Source organism: Stenella coeruleoalba (assembly GCF_951394435.1).
Source record: "Stenella coeruleoalba genome assembly, contig: scaffold_104, whole genome shotgun sequence".
In the NCBI taxonomy this organism is placed as follows: Eukaryota; Metazoa; Chordata; class Mammalia; order Artiodactyla; family Delphinidae; genus Stenella; species Stenella coeruleoalba.
In genome coordinates this window covers 424137-445092 of record NW_027646183.1, presented here as the reverse complement: position 1 = coordinate 445092, position 20956 = coordinate 424137, and the positions used below count along the sequence as shown (strand labels likewise).

The 20956-nt window shown below is 43.8% G+C and overlaps 1 long non-coding RNA gene across 3 annotated transcripts in view; it reads left to right on the top strand.

The window, feature by feature from the left end:
- LOC307181273 overlaps window positions 1-20956 on the top strand; it is a 560753-nt gene that overhangs the window by 140694 nt on the left and 399103 nt on the right. The gene's annotated exons all lie outside the window — the stretch shown is intronic.

Below are 20956 nucleotides of genomic sequence, written 5' to 3'. Positions count from 1 at the left end.
TCCTATCACTGCTGCGTTTATGCCCCTGTACACATGCTTGATTCTCTTTTGGAGACATAGCAATCCATAGGTTTTACGCTACTTACTAGTCAGGTACATTCTTAGGCGTTTAATATGCGGTGTTGAGTCCATTTCGTTGAGCAAGGAGTAGCTCTTGTCTATTCCATATTTGACTTAAGGAACTTTATCTGTGCTCATTTCAATCTCTGGTTTTATGCAGCACCCCAACTCACCTTTCCCCTTAAGCAAGCATAAGTTGGTTTTCTAAATTTGAGACCCTGTTCTGTTCTGTAATTCAGTTCCTGTGTAGCCAAGTTTACATTCCGTGTATTACAGATATCTTATGATGTTTCTTTTTCTGTGTGACTTATTTCAGTTAGAATCATCATACCTGAATCCACTCATTGTGATGCTAAGGGCCTGATGACATAGATTTCATTGCTGAGTGATATTGCTTTGTAAGTAAATACCACAACTTCTTTATCCATTTTTCACTTTCTGTGATGTTGAACTTGTACTGTAAACGAGGTTCTTGTAAACAGAGGCGTCCCAAACTTTAGGGTGCCTGTGTCTTTTTGATTTTAATTTCCCTAAGCTATACGACCATAAGTGGAAGTGCTCTAGGCTCTGTTGCTTTGTTTTTCAGATGTTTCAGGAAACACCATACACTTGTCCAGAGTGTCTGTTGGCAATTTACATCCCGCCCATCAGCATAACAAGGCTCCCAGTTCTCCATGGCCTGTCCTGCCTTTCTGGATTTTACACTTTTTTCAGATGGACCTTTTGACCGGGGGGAAGTGAGACTTCATTGTATTGCAGATTTCATTTGCAAGCTTGCTTGGTTGGCCAAAAAGGGCGTATGCGTTTTTTCCTGAATATATTCAGGAAAAAACGCATACGCCCTTTTTGGCCAAGTGCATCATTGTGGACGTTCTGCCTCTTTTCCTATGCTTTCAATGCAATTCCAGTCTACCTCCTGAAATCGGTTTCCTGCAATTCTGCCCCGCTTTGAAGTCCTCTTGGCAGCCTTACTTCAGTCTATTTTTGGACGATAGCTGTCATTTATAACTCTGCAGGTTTGTGATTTACAGTGCCCCTGAGCTCCTTTCTTCAACTCGCTTTCTTGTGACCTGGCCGCAACACCGCAGGATGGCTTCAGGCCCTAATCTGGTTCCGGCACGGCACGCTGAGCCTTTGGTTATTTCCTCTTCCTGGTGGGAAATGAGAGTTAAATTTGCCCGTCCAGACACCTCCAGCTAGTCTCTCATTGGTTCTCGCTATTCCTGTTCATCTTCCGCAGAAATTGCAAACTGGGCCAAACAGGAGGTTAAAGGGACTGACTCTCCAAGTTGGGAGAGTGTTAGTAAAGCGTCTGGAATGTTGCACCCGAGTACCAGGGGAGGAAAACTGAGACATATTTGAACACGTCTCCCGTTCACATGGTTGATCATACTTGGGTTCCACATGCATGTTTTAGCTGAAGGAAGAATACCTTAAACCTGGAGAGTTGAGACCCGTGGAATGGGTACCATGCAATATGACTTCAAAGGGTCTTCATTTGCTCACGGAACCTCTCCAATCCTATCACTGCTGCGTTTATGCCCCTGTACACATGCTTGATTCTCTTTTGGAGACATAGCAATCCATAGGTTTTACGATACTTACTAGTCAGGTACATTCTTAGGCGTTTAATATGCGGTGTTGAGTCCATTTCGTTGAGCAAGGAGTAGCTCTTGTCTATTCCATATTTGACTTAAGGAACTTTATCTGTGCTCATTTCAATCTCTGGTTTTATGCAGCACCCCAACTCACCTTTCCCCTTAAGCAAGCATAAGTTGGTTTTCTAAATTTGAGACCCTGTTCTGTTCTGTAATTCAGTTCCTGTGTAGCCAAGTTTACATTCCGTGTATTACAGATATCTTATGATGTTTCTTTTTCTGTGTGACTTATTTCAGTTAGAATCATCATACCTGAATCCACTCATTGTGATGCTAAGGGCCTGATGACATAGATTTCATTGCTGAGTGATATTGCTTTGTAAGTAAATACCACAACTTCTTTATCCATTTTTCACTTTCTGCGATGTTGAACTTGTACTGTAAACGAGATTCTTGTAAACAGAGGCGTCCCAAACTTTAGGGTGGCTGTGTCTTTTTGATTTTAATTTCCCTAAGCTATACGACCATAAGTGGAAGTGCTCTAGGCTCTGTTGCTTTGTTTTTCAGATGTTTCAGGAAACACCATACACTTGTCCAGAGTGTCTGTTGGCAATTTACATCCCGCCCATCAGCATAACAAGGCTCCCAGTTCTCCATGGCCTGTCCTGCCTTTCTGGATTTTACACTTTTTTCAGATGGCCCTTTTGACCGGGGGGAAGTGAGACTTCATTGTAGTGCAGATTTCCTTTGCAAGCTTGCTTGGTTGGCCAAAAAGGGCGTATGCGTTTTTTCCTGAATATATTCAGGAAAAAACGCATACGCCCTTTTTGGCCAAGTGCATCATTGTGGACGTTCTGCCTCTTTTCCTATGCTTTCAATGCAATTCCAGTCTACCTCCTGAAATTGGTTTCCTGAAATTCTGCCCCACTTTCAAGTCCTCTTGGCAGCCTTACTTCAGTCTATTTTTGGACGATAGCTGTCATTTATAACTCTGCAGGTTTGTGAATTACAGTGCCCCTGAGCTCCTTTCTTCAACTCGCTTTCTTTTGAGCTGGCCGCAACACCGCATGATGGCTTCAGGCCCTAATCTGGTTCCGGCCCGGCACACTGAGCCTTTGGTTATTTCCTCTTCCTGGTGGGAAATGAGAGTTAAATTTGCCCGTCCAGACACCTCCAGCTAGCCTCTCATTGGTTCTCGCTATTCCTGTTCATCTTCCGCAGAAATTGCAAACTGGGCCAAACAGGAGGTTAAAGGCGCTGACTCTCCAAATGGGGAGAGTGTTAGTAAAGCGTCTGGAATGTTGCACCCGAGTACCAGGGGAGGAAAACTGAGACATATTTGAACACGTCTCCCGTTCACATGGTTGATCATACTTGGGTTCCACATGCATGTTTTAGCTGAAGGAAGAATACCTTAAACCTGGAGAGTTGAGACCCGTGTAATGGGTACCATGCAATATGACTTCAAAGGGTCTTCATTTGCTCACCGAACCTCTCCAATCCTATCACTGCTGCGTTTATGCCCCTGTACACATGCTTGATTCTCTTTTGGAGACATAGCAATCCATAGGTTTTACGATACTTACTAGTCAGGTACATTCTTAGGCGTTTAATATGCGGTGTTGAGTCCATTTCGTTGAGCAAGGAGTAGCTCTTGTCTATTCCATATTTGACTTAAGGAACTTTATCTGTGCTCATTTCAATCTCTGGTTTTATGCAGCACCCCAACTCACCTTTACCCTTAAGCAAGCATAAGTTGGTTTTCTAAATTTGAGACCCTGTTCTGTTCTGTAATTCAGTTCCTGTGTAGCCAAGTTTCCATTCCGTGTATTACTGATATCTTATGATGTTTCTTTTTCTGTGTGACTTATTTCAGTTAGAATCATCATACCTGAATCCACTCATTGTGATGCTAAGGGCCTGATGACATAGATTTCATTGCTGAGTGATATTGTTTTGTAAGTAAATACCACAACTTCTTTATCCATTTTTCACTTTCTGCGATGTTGAACTTGTACTGTAAACGAGGTTGTTGTAAACAGAGGCGTCCCAAACTTTGGGGTGGCTGTGTCTTTTTGATTTTAATTTCCCTAAGCTATAGGACCATAAGTGGCAGTGCCCTAGGCTCTGTTGCTCTGTTTTTTAGATGTTTCAGGAAACACCATACACTTCTCCCGTGTGTCTGTTGGCAATTTACATCCCGCCCATCAGCATAACAAGGCTCCCAGTTCTCCATGGCCTGTCCTGCCTTTCTGGATTTTACACTTTTTTCAGATGGCCCTTTTGACCGGGGGGAAGTGAGACTTCATTGTAGTACAGATTTCCTTTGCAAGCTTGCTTGGTTGGCCAAAAAGGGCGTATGCGGTTTTTCCTGAATATATTCAGGAAAAAACGCATATGCCCTTTTTGGCCAAGTGCATCATTGTGGACGTTCTGCCTCTTTTCCTATGCTTTCAATGCAATTCCAGTCTACCTCCTGCAATCAGTTTCCTGCAATTCTGCCCCGCTTTCAAGTCCTCTTGGCAGCCTTACTTCAGTATATTTTTGGACGATAGCTGTCATTTATAACTCTGCAGGTTTGTGAATTACAGTGCCCCTGAGCTCCTTTCTTCAACTCGCTTTCTTTTGAGCTGGCCGCAACACCGCAGGATGGCTTCAGGCCCTAATCTGGTTCCGGCCCGGAACGCTGAGCCTTTGGTTATTTCCTCTTCCTGGTGGGAAATGAGAGTTAAATTTGCCCGTCCAGACACCTCCAGCTAGCCTCTCATTGGTTCTCGCTATTCCTGTTCATCTTCCGCAGAAATTGCAAACTGGGCCAAACAGGAGGTTAAAGGGACTGACTCTCCAAGTTGGGAGAGTGTTAGTAAAGCGTCTGGAATGTTGCACCCGAGTACCAGGGGAGGAAAACTGAGACATATTTGAACACGTCTCCCGTTCACATGGTTGATCATACTTGGGTTCCACATGCATGTTTTAGCTGAAGGAAGAATACCTTAAACCTGGAGAGTTGAGACCCGTGGAATGGGTACCATGCAATATGACTTCAAAGGGTCTTCATTTGCTCACGGAACCTCTCCAATCCTATCACTGCTGCGTTTATGCCCCTGTACACATGCTTGATTCTCTTTTGGAGACATAGCAATCCATAGGTTTTACGATACTTACTAGTCAGGTACATTCTTAGGCGTTTAATATGCGGTGTTGAGTCCATTTCGTTGAGCAAGGAGTAGCTCTTGTCTATTCCATATTTGACTTAAGGAACTTTATCTGTGCTCATTTCAATCTCTGGTTTTATGCAGCACCCCAACTCACCTTTCCCCTTAAGCAAGCATAAGTTGGTTTTCTAAATTTGAGACCCTGTTCTGTTCTGTAATTCAGTTCCTGTGTAGCCAAGTTTACATTCCGTGTATTACAGATATCTTATGATGTTTCTTTTTCTGTGTGACTTATTTCAGTTAGAATCATCATACCTGAATCCACTCATTGTGATGCTAAGGGCCTGATGACATAGATTTCATTGCTGAGTGATATTGCTTTGTAAGTAAATACCACAACTTCTTTATCCATTTTTCACTTTCTGCGATGTTGAACTTGTACTGTAAACGAGATTCTTGTAAACAGAGGCGTCCCAAACTTTAGGGTGGCTGTGTCTTTTTGATTTTAATTTCCCTAAGCTATACGACCATAAGTGGAAGTGCTCTAGGCTCTGTTGCTTTGTTTTTCAGATGTTTCAGGAAACACCATACACTTGTCCAGAGTGTCTGTTGGCAATTTACATCCCGCCCATCAGCATAACAAGGCTCCCAGTTCTCCATGGCCTGTCCTGCCTTTCTGGATTTTACACTTTTTTCAGATGGCCCTTTTGACCGGGGGGAAGTGAGACTTCATTGTAGTGCAGATTTCCTTTGCAAGCTTGCTTGGTTGGCCAAAAAGGGCGTATGCGTTTTTTCCTGAATATATTCAGGAAAAAACGCATACGCCCTTTTTGGCCAAGTGCATCATTGTGGACGTTCTGCCTCTTTTCCTATGCTTTCAATGCAATTCCAGTCTACCTCCTGAAATTGGTTTCCTGAAATTCTGCCCCACTTTCAAGTCCTCTTGGCAGCCTTACTTCAGTCTATTTTTGGACGATAGCTGTCATTTATAACTCTGCAGGTTTGTGAATTACAGTGCCCCTGAGCTCCTTTCTTCAACTCGCTTTCTTTTGAGCTGGCCGCAACACCGCATGATGGCTTCAGGCCCTAATCTGGTTCCGGCCCGGCACACTGAGCCTTTGGTTATTTCCTCTTCCTGGTGGGAAATGAGAGTTAAATTTGCCCGTCCAGACACCTCCAGCTAGCCTCTCATTGGTTCTCGCTATTCCTGTTCATCTTCCGCAGAAATTGCAAACTGGGCCAAACAGGAGGTTAAAGGCGCTGACTCTCCAAATGGGGAGAGTGTTAGTAAAGCGTCTGGAATGTTGCACCCGAGTACCAGGGGAGGAAAACTGAGACATATTTGAACACGTCTCCCGTTCACATGGTTGATCATACTTGGGTTCCACATGCATGTTTTAGCTGAAGGAAGAATACCTTAAACCTGGAGAGTTGAGACCCGTGTAATGGGTACCATGCAATATGACTTCAAAGGGTCTTCATTTGCTCACCGAACCTCTCCAATCCTATCACTGCTGCGTTTATGCCCCTGTACACATGCTTGATTCTCTTTTGGAGACATAGCAATCCATAGGTTTTACGATACTTACTAGTCAGGTACATTCTTAGGCGTTTAATATGCGGTGTTGAGTCCATTTCGTTGAGCAAGGAGTAGCTCTTGTCTATTCCATATTTGACTTAAGGAACTTTATCTGTGCTCATTTCAATCTCTGGTTTTATGCAGCACCCCAACTCACCTTTACCCTTAAGCAAGCATAAGTTGGTTTTCTAAATTTGAGACCCTGTTCTGTTCTGTAATTCAGTTCCTGTGTAGCCAAGTTTCCATTCCGTGTATTACTGATATCTTATGATGTTTCTTTTTCTGTGTGACTTATTTCAGTTAGAATCATCATACCTGAATCCACTCATTGTGATGCTAAGGGCCTGATGACATAGATTTCATTGCTGAGTGATATTGTTTTGTAAGTAAATACCACAACTTCTTTATCCATTTTTCACTTTCTGCGATGTTGAACTTGTACTGTAAACGAGGTTGTTGTAAACAGAGGCGTCCCAAACTTTGGGGTGGCTGTGTCTTTTTGATTTTAATTTCCCTAAGCTATAGGACCATAAGTGGCAGTGCCCTAGGCTCTGTTGCTCTGTTTTTTAGATGTTTCAGGAAACACCATACACTTCTCCCAAGTGGTTGTTGGCAATTTACATCCCGCCCATCAGCATAACAAGGCTCCCAGTTCTCCATGGCCTGTCCTGCCTTTCTGGATTTTACACTTTTTTCAGATGGCCCTTTTGACCGGGGGGAAGTGAGACTTCATTGTAGTACAGATTTCCTTTGCAAGCTTGCTTGGTTGGCCAAAAAGGGCGTATGCGGTTTTTCCTGAATATATTCAGGAAAAAACGCATATGCCCTTTTTGGCCAAGTGCATCATTGTGGACGTTCTGCCTCTTTTCCTATGCTTTCAATGCAATTCCAGTCTACCTCCTGCAATCAGTTTCCTGCAATTCTGCCCCGCTTTCAAGTCCTCTTGGCAGCCTTACTTCAGTATATTTTTGGACGATAGCTGTCATTTATAACTCTGCAGGTTTGTGAATTACAGTGCCCCTGAGCTCCTTTCTTCAACTCGCTTTCTTTTGAGCTGGCCGCAACACCGCAGGATGGCTTCAGGCCCTAATCTGGTTCCGGCCCGGAACGCTGAGCCTTTGGTTATTTCCTCTTCCTGGTGGGAAATGAGAGTTAAATTTGCCCGTCCAGACACCTCCAGCTAGCCTCTCATTGGTTCTCGCTATTCCTGTTCATCTTCCGCAGAAATTGCAAACTGGGCCAAACAGGAGGTTAAAGGCGCTGACTCTCCAAGTGGGGAGAGTGTTAGTAAAGCGTCTGGAATGTTGCACCCGAGTACCAGGGGAGGAAAACTGAGACATATTTGAACACGTCTCCCGTTCACATGGTTGATCATACTTGGGTTCCACATGCATGTTTTAGCTGAAGGAAGAATACCTTAAACCTGGAGAGTTGAGACCCGTGTAATGGGTACCATGCAATATGACTTCAAAGGGTCTTCATTTGCTCACCGAACCTCTCCAATCCTATCACTGCTGCGTTTATGCCCCTGTACACATGCTTGATTCTCTTTTGGAGACATAGCAATCCATAGGTTTTACGATACTTACTAGTCAGGTACATTCTTAGGCGTTTAATATGCGGTGTTGAGTCCATTTCGTTGAGCAAGGAGTAGCTCTTGTCTATTCCATATTTGGCTTAAGGAACTTTATCTGTGCTCATTTCAATCTCTGGTTTTATGCAGCACCCCAACTCACCTTTACCCTTAAGCAAGCATAAGTTGGTTTTCTAAATTTGAGACCCTGTTCTGTTCTGTAATTCAGTTCCTGTGTAGCCAAGTTTACATTCCGTGTATTACTGATATATTATGATGTTTCTTTTTCTGTGTGACTTATTTCAGTTAGAATCATCATACCTGAATCCACTCATTGTGCTGCTAAGGGCCTGATGACATAGATTTCATTGCTGAGTGATATTGCTTTGTAAGTAAATACCACAACTTCTTTATCCATTTTTCACTTTCTGCGATGTTGAACTTGTACTGTAAACGAGGTTCTTGTAAACAGAGCCGTTCCAAACTTTGGGGTGGCTGTGTATATTTTATTTTAATTTTCCTAAGCTATAGGACCATAAGTGGAAGTGCCCTAGGCTCTGTTGATTTGTTTTTTAGATGTTTCAGGAGACACCATACACTTCTCCCGAGTGGTTGTTGGCAATTTACATCCCGCCCATCAGCATAACAAGGCTCCCAGTTCTCCATGGCCTGTCCTGCCTTTCTGGATTTTACACTTTTTTCAGATGGCCCTTTTGACCGGGGGGAAGTGAGACTTCATTGTAGTGCAGATTTCCTTTGCAAGCTTGCTTGGTTGGCCAAAAAGGGCGTATGCGTTTTTTCCTGAATATATTCAGGAAAAAACGCATACGCCCTTTTTGGCCAAGTGCATCATTGTGGACGTTCTGCCTCTTTTCCTATGCTTTCAATGCAATTCCAGTCTACCTCCTGAAATCGGTTTCCTGCAATTCTGCCCCGCTTTCAAGTCCTCTTGGCAGCCTTACTTCAGTCTATTTTTGGACGATAGCTGTCATTTATAACTCTGCAGGCTTGTGAATTACAGTGCCCCTGAGCTCCTTTCTTCAACTCGCTTTCTTGTGAGCTGGCCGCAACACCGCAGGATGGCTTCAGGCCCTAATCTGATTCCGGCACGGCACGCTGAGCCTTTGGTTAATTCCTCTTCCTGGTGGGAAATGAGAGTTAAATTTGCCCGTCCAGACACCTCCAGCTAGTCTCTCATTGCTTCTCGCTATTCCTGTTCATCTTCCGCAGAAATTGCAAACTGGGCCAAACAGGAGGTTAAAGGCGCTGACTCTCCAAGTGGGGAGAGTGTTAGTAAAGCTTCTGGAATGTTGCACCCGAGTACCAGGGGAGGAAAACTGAGACATATTTGAACACGTCTCCCGTTCACACGGTTGATCATACTCTGGGTTCCACATGCATGTTTTAGCTGAAGGAAGAATACCTTAAACCTGGAGAGTTGAGACCCGTGGAATGGGTACCATGCAATATGTCTTCAAAGGGTCTTCATTTGCTCACCGAACCTCCCCAATCCTATCACTGCTGCGTTTATGCCCCTGTACACATGCTTGATTCTCTTTCGGAGACATAGCAATCCATAGGTTTTAAGATACCTACTAGTCAGGTACATTCTTAGGCGTTTAATATGCGGTGTTGAGTCCATTTCGTTGAGCAAGGAGTAGCTCTTGTCTATTCCATATTTGGCTTAAGGAACTTTATCTGTGCTCATTTCAATCTCTGGTTTTATGCAGCACCCCAACTCACCTTTCCCCTTAAGCAAGCGTAAGTTGGTTTTCTAAATTTGAGACCCTGTTCTGTTCTGTAATTCAGTTCCTGTGTAGCCAAGTTTACATTCCGTGTATTACAGATATCTTATGATGTTTCTTTTTCTGTGTGACTTATTTCAGTTAGAATCATCATACCTGAATCCACTCATTGTGCTGCTAAGGGCCTGATGACACAGATTTCATTGCTGAGTGATATTGCTTTGTAAGTAAATACCACAACTTCTTTATCCATTTTTCACTTTCTGCGATGTTGAACTTGTACTGTAAACGAGGTTCTTGTAAACAGAGCCGTTCCAAACTTTGGGGTGGCTGTGTCTTTTTGATTTTAATTTCCCTAAGCTATAGGACCATAAGTGGAAGTGCCCTAGGTTCTGTTGCTTTGTTTTTTAGATGTTTCAGGAAACACCATACACTTCTCCCGAGTGGTTGTTGGCAATTTACATCCCGCCCATCAGCATAACAAGGCTCCCAGTTCTCCATGGCCTGTCCTGCCTTTCTGGATTTTACACTTTTTTCAGATGGCCCTTTTGACCGGGGGGAAGTGAGACTTCATTGTAGTGCAGATTTCCTTTGCAAGCTTGCTTGGTTGGCCAAAAAGGGCGTATGCGTTTTTTTCCTGAATATATTCAGGAAAAAACGCATACGCCCTTTTTGGCCAAGTGCATCATTGTGGACGTTCTGCCTCTTTTCCTATGCATTCAATGCAATTCCAGTCTACCTCCTGAAATCGGTTTCCTGCAATTCTGCCCCGCTTTGAAGTCCTCTTGGCAGCCTTACTTCAGTCTATTTTTGGACGATAGCTGTCATTTATAACTCTGCAGGTTTGTGAATTACAGTGCCCCTGAGCTCCTTTCTTCAACTCGCTTTCTTGTGACCTGGCCGCAACACCGCAGGATGGCTTCAGGCCCTAATCTGGTTCCGGCACGGCACGCTGAGCCTTTGGTTATTTCCTCTTCCTGGTGGGAAATGAGAGTTAAATTTGCCCGTCCAGACACCTCCAGCTAGTCTCTCATTGGTTCTCGCTATTCCTGTTCATCTTCCGCAGAAATTGCAAACTGGGCCAAACAGGAGGTTAAAGGGACTGACTCTCCAAGTTGGGAGAGTGTTAGTAAAGCGTCTGGAATGTTGCACCCGAGTACCAGGGGAGGAAAACTGAGACATATTTGAACACGTCTCCCGTTCACATGGTTGATCATACTTGGGTTCCACATGCATGTTTTAGCTGAAGGAAGAATACCTTAAACCTGGAGAGTTGAGACCCGTGGAATGGGTACCATGCAATATGACTTCAAAGGGTCTTCATTTGCTCACCGAACCTCTCCAATCCTATCACTGCTGCGTTTATGCCCCTGTACACATGCTTGATTCTCTTTTGGAGACATAGCAATCCATAGGTTTTACGCTACTTACTAGTCAGGTACATTCTTAGGCGTTTAATATGCGGTGTTGAGTCCATTTCGTTGAGCAAGGAGTAGCTCTTGTCTATTCCATATTTGACTTAAGGAACTTTATCTGTGCTCATTTCAATCTCTGGTTTTATGCAGCACCCCAACTCACCTTTCCCCTTAAGCAAGCATAAGTTGGTTTTCTAAATTTGAGACCCTGTTCTGTTCTGTAATTCAGTTCCTGTGTAGCCAAGTTTACATTCCGTGTATTACTGATATATTATGATGTTTCTTTTTCTGTGTGACTTATTTCAGTTAGAATCATCATACCTGAATCCACTCATTGTGCTGCTAAGGGCCTGATGACATAGATTTCATTGCTGAGTGATATTGCTTTGTAAGTAAATACCACAACTTCTTTATCCATTTTTCACTTTCTGCGATGTTGAACTTGTACTGTAAACGAGGTTCTTGTAAACAGAGCCGTTCCAAACTTTGGGGTGGCTGTGTATATTTTATTTTAATTTTCCTAAGCTATAGGACCATAAGTGGAAGTGCCCTAGGCTCTGTTGATTTGTTTTTTAGATGTTTCAGGAGACACCATACACTTCTCCCGAGTGGTTGTTGGCAATTTACATCCCGCCCATCAGCATAACAAGGCTCCCAGTTCTCCATGGCCTGTCCTGCCTTTCTGGATTTTACACTTTTTTCAGATGGCCCTTTTGACCGGGGCGAAGTGAGACTTCATTGTAGTGCAGATTTCCTTTGCAAGCTTGCTTGGTTGGCCAAAAAGGGCGTATGCGTTTTTTCCTGAATATATTCAGGAAAAAACGCATACGCCCTTTTTGGCCAAGTGCATCATTGTGGACGTTCTGCCTCTTTTCCTATGCTTTCAATGCAATTCCAGTCTACCTCCTGAAATCGGTTTCCTGCAATTCTGCCCCGCTTTCAAGTCCTCTTGGCAGCCTTACTTCAGTCTATTTTTGGACGATAGCTGTCATTTATAACTCTGCAGGCTTGTGAATTACAGTGCCCCTGAGCTCCTTTCTTCAACTCGCTTTCTTGTGAGCTGGCCGCAACACCGCAGGATGGCTTCAGGCCCTAATCTGATTCCGGCACGGCACGCTGAGCCTTTGGTTAATTCCTCTTCCTGGTGGGAAATGAGAGTTAAATTTGCCCGTCCAGACACCTCCAGCTAGTCTCTCATTGCTTCTCGCTATTCCTGTTCATCTTCCGCAGAAATTGCAAACTGGGCCAAACAGGAGGTTAAAGGCGCTGACTCTCCAAGTGGGGAGAGTGTTAGTAAAGCTTCTGGAATGTTGCACCCGAGTACCAGGGGAGGAAAACTGAGACATATTTGAACACGTCTCCCGTTCACACGGTTGATCATACTCTGGGTTCCACATGCATGTTTTAGCTGAAGGAAGAATACCTTAAACCTGGAGAGTTGAGACCCGTGGAATGGGTACCATGCAATATGTCTTCAAAGGGTCTTCATTTGCTCACCGAACCTCCCCAATCCTATCACTGCTGCGTTTATGCCCCTGTACACATGCTTGATTCTCTTTCGGAGACATAGCAATCCATAGGTTTTAAGATACCTACTAGTCAGGTACATTCTTAGGCGTTTAATATGCGGTGTTGAGTCCATTTCGTTGAGCAAGGAGTAGCTCTTGTCTATTCCATATTTGGCTTAAGGAACTTTATCTGTGCTCATTTCAATCTCTGGTTTTATGCAGCACCCCAACTCACCTTTCCCCTTAAGCAAGCGTAAGTTGGTTTTCTAAATTTGAGACCCTGTTCTGTTCTGTAATTCAGTTCCTGTGTAGCCAAGTTTACATTCCGTGTATTACAGATATCTTATGATGTTTCTTTTTCTGTGTGACTTATTTCAGTTAGAATCATCATACCTGAATCCACTCATTGTGCTGCTAAGGGCCTGATGACACAGATTTCATTGCTGAGTGATATTGCTTTGTAAGTAAATACCACAACTTCTTTATCCATTTTTCACTTTCTGCGATGTTGAACTTGTACTGTAAACGAGGTTCTTGTAAACAGAGCCGTTCCAAACTTTGGGGTGGCTGTGTCTTTTTGATTTTAATTTCCCTAAGCTATAGGACCATAAGTGGAAGTGCCCTAGGTTCTGTTGCTTTGTTTTTTAGATGTTTCAGGAAACACCATACACTTCTCCCGAGTGGTTGTTGGCAATTTACATCCCGCCCATCAGCATAACAAGGCTCCCAGTTCTCCATGGCCTGTCCTGCCTTTCTGGATTTTACACTTTTTTCAGATGGCCCTTTTGACCGGGGGGAAGTGAGACTTCATTGTAGTGCAGATTTCCTTTGCAAGCTTGCTTGGTTGGCCAAAAAGGGCGTATGCGTTTTTTCCTGAATATATTCAGGAAAAAACGCATACGCCCTTTTTGGCCAAGTGCATCATTGTGGACGTTCTGCCTCTTTTCCTATGCATTCAATGCAATTCCAGTCTACCTCCTGAAATCGGTTTCCTGCAATTCTGCCCCGCTTTGAAGTCCTCTTGGCAGCCTTACTTCAGTCTATTTTTGGACGATAGCTGTCATTTATAACTCTGCAGGTTTGTGAATTACAGTGCCCCTGAGCTCCTTTCTTCAACTCGCTTTCTTGTGACCTGGCCGCAACACCGCAGGATGGCTTCAGGCCCTAATCTGGTTCCGGCACGGCACGCTGAGCCTTTGGTTATTTCCTCTTCCTGGTGGGAAATGAGAGTTAAATTTGCCCGTCCAGACACCTCCAGCTAGTCTCTCATTGGTTCTCGCTATTCCTGTTCATCTTCCGCAGAAATTGCAAACTGGGCCAAACAGGAGGTTAAAGGGACTGACTCTCCAAGTTGGGAGAGTGTTAGTAAAGCGTCTGGAATGTTGCACCCGAGTACCAGGGGAGGAAAACTGAGACATATTTGAACACGTCTCCCGTTCACATGGTTGATCATACTTGGGTTCCACATGCATGTTTTAGCTGAAGGAAGAATACCTTAAACCTGGAGAGTTGAGACCCGTGGAATGGGTACCATGCAATATGACTTCAAAGGGTCTTCATTTGCTCACCGAACCTCTCCAATCCTATCACTGCTGCGTTTATGCCCCTGTACACATGCTTGATTCTCTTTTGGAGACATAGCAATCCATAGGTTTTACGCTACTTACTAGTCAGGTACATTCTTAGGCGTTTAATATGCGGTGTTGAGTCCATTTCGTTGAGCAAGGAGTAGCTCTTGTCTATTCCATATTTGACTTAAGGAACTTTATCTGTGCTCATTTCAATCTCTGGTTTTATGCAGCACCCCAACTCACCTTTCCCCTTAAGCAAGCATAAGTTGGTTTTCTAAATTTGAGACCCTGTTCTGTTCTGTAATTCAGTTCCTGTGTAGCCAAGTTTACATTCCGTGTATTACAGATATCTTATGATGTTTCTTTTTCTGTGTGACTTATTTCAGTTAGAATCATCATACCTGAATCCACTCATTGTGATGCTAAGGGCCTGATGACATAGATTTCATTGCTGAGTGATATTGCTTTGTAAGTAAATACCACAACTTCTTTATCCATTTTTCACTTTCTGTGATGTTGAACTTGTACTGTAAACGAGGTTCTTGTAAACAGAGGCGTCCCAAACTTTAGGGTGCCTGTGTCTTTTTGATTTTAATTTCCCTAAGCTATACGACCATAAGTGGAAGTGCTCTAGGCTCTGTTGCTTTGTTTTTCAGATGTTTCAGGAAACACCATACACTTGTCCAGAGTGTCTGTTGGCAATTTACATCCCGCCCATCAGCATAACAAGGCTCCCAGTTCTCCATGGCCTGTCCTGCCTTTCTGGATTTTACACTTTTTTCAGATGGACCTTTTGACCGGGGGGAAGTGAGACTTCATTGTATTGCAGATTTCATTTGCAAGCTTGCTTGGTTGGCCAAAAAGGGCGTATGCGTTTTTTCCTGAATATATTCAGGAAAAAACGCATACGCCCTTTTTGGCCAAGTGCATCATTGTGGACGTTCTGCCTCTTTTCCTATGCTTTCAATGCAATTCCAGTCTACCTCCTGAAATCGGTTTCCTGCAATTCTGCCCCGCTTTGAAGTCCTCTTGGCAGCCTTACTTCAGTCTATTTTTGGACGATAGCTGTCATTTATAACTCTGCAGGTTTGTGATTTACAGTGCCCCTGAGCTCCTTTCTTCAACTCGCTTTCTTGTGACCTGGCCGCAACACCGCAGGATGGCTTCAGGCCCTAATCTGGTTCCGGCACGGCACGCTGAGCCTTTGGTTATTTCCTCTTCCTGGTGGGAAATGAGAGTTAAATTTGCCCGTCCAGACACCTCCAGCTAGTCTCTCATTGGTTCTCGCTATTCCTGTTCATCTTCCGCAGAAATTGCAAACTGGGCCAAACAGGAGGTTAAAGGGACTGACTCTCCAAGTTGGGAGAGTGTTAGTAAAGCGTCTGGAATGTTGCACCCGAGTACCAGGGGAGGAAAACTGAGACATATTTGAACACGTCTCCCGTTCACATGGTTGATCATACTTGGGTTCCACATGCATGTTTTAGCTGAAGGAAGAATACCTTAAACCTGGAGAGTTGAGACCCGTGGAATGGGTACCATGCAATATGACTTCAAAGGGTCTTCATTTGCTCACGGAACCTCTCCAATCCTATCACTGCTGCGTTTATGCCCCTGTACACATGCTTGATTCTCTTTTGGAGACATAGCAATCCATAGGTTTTACGATACTTACTAGTCAGGTACATTCTTAGGCGTTTAATATGCGGTGTTGAGTCCATTTCGTTGAGCAAGGAGTAGCTCTTGTCTATTCCATATTTGACTTAAGGAACTTTATCTGTGCTCATTTCAATCTCTGGTTTTATGCAGCACCCCAACTCACCTTTCCCCTTAAGCAAGCATAAGTTGGTTTTCTAAATTTGAGACCCTGTTCTGTTCTGTAATTCAGTTCCTGTGTAGCCAAGTTTACATTCCGTGTATTAGTGATATCTTATGATGTTTCTTTTTCTGTGTGACTTATTTCAGTTAGAATCATCATACCTGAATCCACTCATTGTGATGCTAAGGGCCTGATGACATAGATTTCATTGCTGAGTGATATTGCTTTGTAAGTAAATACCACAACTTCTTTATCCATTTTTCACTTTCTGCGATGTTGAACTTGTACTGTAAACGAGGTTCTTGTAAACAGAGGCGTCCCAAACTTTAGGGTGGCTGTGTCTTTTTGATTTTAATTTCCCTAAGCTATACGACCATAAGTGGAAGTGCTCTAGGCTCTGTTGCTTTGTTTTTCAGATGTTTCAGGAAACACCATACACTTGTCCAGAGTGTCTGTTGGCAATTTACATCCCGCCCATCAGCATAACAAGGCTCCCAGTTCTCCATGGCCTGTCCTGCCTTTCTGGATTTTACACTTTTTTCAGATGGCCCTTTTGACCGGGGGGAAGTGAGACTTCATTGTAGTGCAGATTTCCTTTGCAAGCTTGCTTGGTTGGCCAAAAAGGGCGTATGCGTTTTTTCCTGAATATATTCAGGAAAAAACGCATACGCCCTTTTTGGCCAAGTGCATCATTGTGGACGTTCTGCCTCTTTTCCTATGCTTTCAATGCAATTCCAGTCTACCTCCTGAAATTGGTTTCCTGAAATTCTGCCCCACTTTCAAGTCCTCTTGGCAGCCTTACTTCAGTCTATTTTTGGACGATAGCTGTCATTTATAACTCTGCAGGTTTGTGAATTACAGTGCCCCTGAGCTCCTTTCTTCAACTCGCTTTCTTTTGAGCTGGCCGCAACACCGCATGATGGCTTCAGGCCCTAATCTGGTTCCGGCCCGGCACACTGAGCCTTTGGTTATTTCCTCTTCCTGGTGGGAAATGAGAGTTAAATTTGCCCGTCCAGACACCTCCAGCTAGCCTCTCATTGGTTCTCGCTATTCCTGTTCATCTTCCGCAGAAATTGCAAACTGGGCCAAACAGGAGGTTAAAGGCGCTGACTCTCCAAATGGGGAGAGTGTTAGTAAAGCGTCTGGAATGTTGCACCCGAGTACCAGGGGAGGAAAACTGAGACATATTTGAACACGTCTCCCGTTCACATGGTTGATCATACTTGGGTTCCACATGCATGTTTTAGCTGAAGGAAGAATACCTTAAAGCTGGAGAGTTGAGACCCGTGTAATGGGTACCATGCAATATGACTTCAAAGGGTCTTCATTTGCTCACCGAACCTCTCCAATCCTATCACTGCTGCGTTTATGCCCCTGTACACATGCTTGATTCTCTTTTGGAGACATAGCAATCCATAGGTTTTACGATACTTACTAGTCAGGTACATTCTTAGGCGTTTAATATGCGGTGTTGAGTCCATTTCGTTGAGCAAGGAGTAGCTCTTGTCTATTCCATATTTGACTTAAGGAACTTTATCTGTGCTCATTTCAATCTCTGGTTTTATGCAGCACCCCAACTCACCTTTCCCCTTAAGCAAGCATAAGTTGGTTTTCTAAATTTGAGACCCTGTTCTGTTCTGTAATTCAGTTCCTGTGTAGCCAAGTTTCCATTCCGTGTATTAGTGATATCTTATGATGTTTCTTTTTCTGTGTGACTTATTTCAGTTAGAATCATCATACCTGAATCCACTCATTGTGATGCTAAGGGCCTGATGACATAGATTTCATTGCTGAGTGATATTGTTTTGTAAGTAAATACCACAACTTCTTTATCCATTTTTCACTTTCTGCGATGTTGAACTTGTACTGTAAACGAGGTTGTTGTAAACAGAGGCGTCCCAAACTTTGGGGTGGCTGTGTCTTTTTGATTTTAATTTCCCTAAGCTATAGGACCATAAGTGGCAGTGCCCTAGGCTCTGTTGCTCTGTTTTTTAGATGTTTCAGGAAACACCATACACTTCTCCCGTGTGTCTGTTGGCAATTTACATCCCGCCCATCAGCATAACAAGGCTCCCAGTTCTCCATGGCCTGTCCTGCCTTTCTGGATTTTACACTTTTTTCAGATGGCCCTTTTGACCGGGGGGAAGTGAGACTTCATTGTAGTACAGATTTCCTTTGCAAGCTTGCTTGGTTGGCCAAAAAGGGCGTATGCGGTTTTTCCTGAATATATTCAGGAAAAAACGCATACGCCCTTTTTGGCCAAGTGCATCATTGTGGACGTTCTGCCTCTTTTCCTATGCTTTCAATGCAATTCCAGTCTACCTCCTGCAATCAGTTTCCTGCAATTCTGCCCCGCTTTCAAGTCCTCTTGGCAGCCTTACTTCAGTATATTTTTGGACGATAGCTGTCATTTATAACTCTGCAGGTTTGTGAATTACAGTGCCCCTGAGCTCCTTTCTTCAACTCGCTTTCTTTTGAGCTGGCCGCAACACCGCAGGATGGCTTCAGGCCCTAATCTGGTTCCGGCCCGGAACGCTGAGCCTTTGGTTATTTCCTCTTCCTGGTGGGAAATGAGAGTTAAATTTGCCCGTCCAGACACCTCCAGCTAGCCTCTCATTGGTTCTCGCTATTCCTGTTCATCTTCCGCAGAAATTGCAAACTGGGCCAAACAGGAGGTTAAAGGCGCTGACTCTCCAAGTGGGGAGAGTGTTAGTAAAGCGTCTGGAATGTTGCACCCGAGTACCAGGGGAGGAAAACTGAGACATATTTGAACACGTCTCCCGTTCACATGGTTGATCATACTTGGGTTCCACATGCATGTTTTAGCTGAAGGAAGAATACCTTAAACCTGGAGAGTTGAGACCCGTGTAATGGGTACCATGCAATATGACTTCAAAGGGTCTTCATTTGCTCACCGAACCTCTCCAATCCTATCACTGCTGCGTTTATGCCCCTGTACACATGCTTGATTCTCTTTTGGAGACATAGCAATCCATAGGTTTTACGATACTTACTAGTCAGGTACATTCTTAGGCGTTTAATATGCGGTGTTGAGTCCATTTCGTTGAGCAAGGAGTAGCTCTTGTCTATTCCATATTTGGCTTAAGGAACTTTATCTGTGCTCATTTCAATCTCTGGTTTTATGCAGCACCCCAACTCACCTTTACCCTTAAGCAAGCATAAGTTGGTTTTCTAAATTTGAGACCCTGTTCTGTTCTGTAATTCAGTTCCTGTGTAGCCAAGTTTACATTCCGTGTATTACTGATATCTTATGATGTTTCTTTTTCTGTGTGACTTATTTCAGTTAGAATCATCATACCTGAATCCACTCATTGTGCTGCTAAGGGCCTGATGACACAGATTTCATTGCTGAGTGATATTGCTTTGTAAGTAAATACCACAACTTCTTTATCCATTTTTCACTTTCTGCAATGTTGAACTTGTACTGTAAATGAGGTTCTTGTAAACAGAGCCGATCCAAACTTTGGGTTGGCTGTGTCTTTTTGATTTTAATTTCCCTAAGCTATAGGACCATAAGTGGAAGTGCCCTAGGTTCTGTTGCTTTGTTTTTTTGATGTTTCAGGAAACACCATACACTTCTCCCGAGTGGTTGTTGGCAATTTACATCCCGCCCATCAGCATAACAAGGCTCCCAGTTCTCCATGGACTGTCCTGCCTTTCTGGATTTTACAGTTTTTTCAGATGGCCCTTTTGACCGGGGGGAAGTGAGACTTCATTGTAGTGCAGATTTCCTTTGCAAGCTTGCTTGGTTGGCCAAAAAGGGCGTATGCGTTTTTTCCTGAATATATTCAGGAAAAAACGCATACGCCCTTTTTGGCCAAGTGCATCATTGTGGACGTTCTGCCTCTTTTCCTATGCTTTCAATGCAATTCCAGTCTACCTCCTGAAATCGGTTTCCTGCAATTCTGCCCCGCTTTCAAGTCCTCTTGGCAGCCTTACTTCAGTCTATTTTTGGACGATAGCTGTCATTTATAACTCTGCAGGTTTGTGAATTACAGTGCCCCTGAGCTCCTTTCTTCAACTCGCTTTCTTTTGAGCTGGCCGCAACACCGCAGGATGGCTTCAGGCCCTAATCTGGCTCCGGTACGGCACGTTGAGCCTTTGGTTATTTCCTCTTCCTGGTGGGAAATGAGAGTTAAATTTGCCCGTCCAGACACCTCCAGCTAGCCTCTCATTCGTTCTCGCTATTCCTGTTCATCTTCCTCAGAAATTGCAAACTGGGCCAAACAGGAGGTTAAAGGCGCTGACTCTCCAAGTGGGGAGAGTGTTAGTAAAGCGTCTGGAATGTTGCACCCGAGTACCAGGGGAGGAAAACTGAGACATATTTGAACACGTCTCCCGTTCACATGGTTGATCATACTTGGGTTCCACATGCATGTTTTAGCTGAAGGAAGAATACCTTAAACCTGGAGAGTTGAGACCCGTGTAATGGGTACCATGCAATATGACTTCAAAGGGTCTTCATTTGCTCACCGAACCTCTCCAATCCTATCACTGCTGCGTTTATGCCCCTGTACACATGCTTGATTGTCTTTTGGAGACATAGCAATCCATAGGTTTTACGATACTTACTAGTCAGGTACATTCTTAGGCGTTTAATATGCGGTGTTGAGTCCATTTCGTTGAGCAAGGAGTAGCTCTTGTCTATTCCATATTTGACTTAAGGAACTTTATCTGTGCTCATTTCAATCTCTGGTTTTATGCAGCACCCCACCTCACCTTTACCCTTAAGCAAGCATAAGTTGGTTTTCTAAATTTGAGACCCTGTTCTGTTCTGTAATTCAGTTCCTGTGTAGCCAAGTTTAAATTCCATGTATTACTGATATATTATGATGTTTCTTTTTCTGTGTGACTTATTTCAGTTAGAATCATCATACCTGAATCCACTCATTGTGCTGCTAAGGGCCTGATG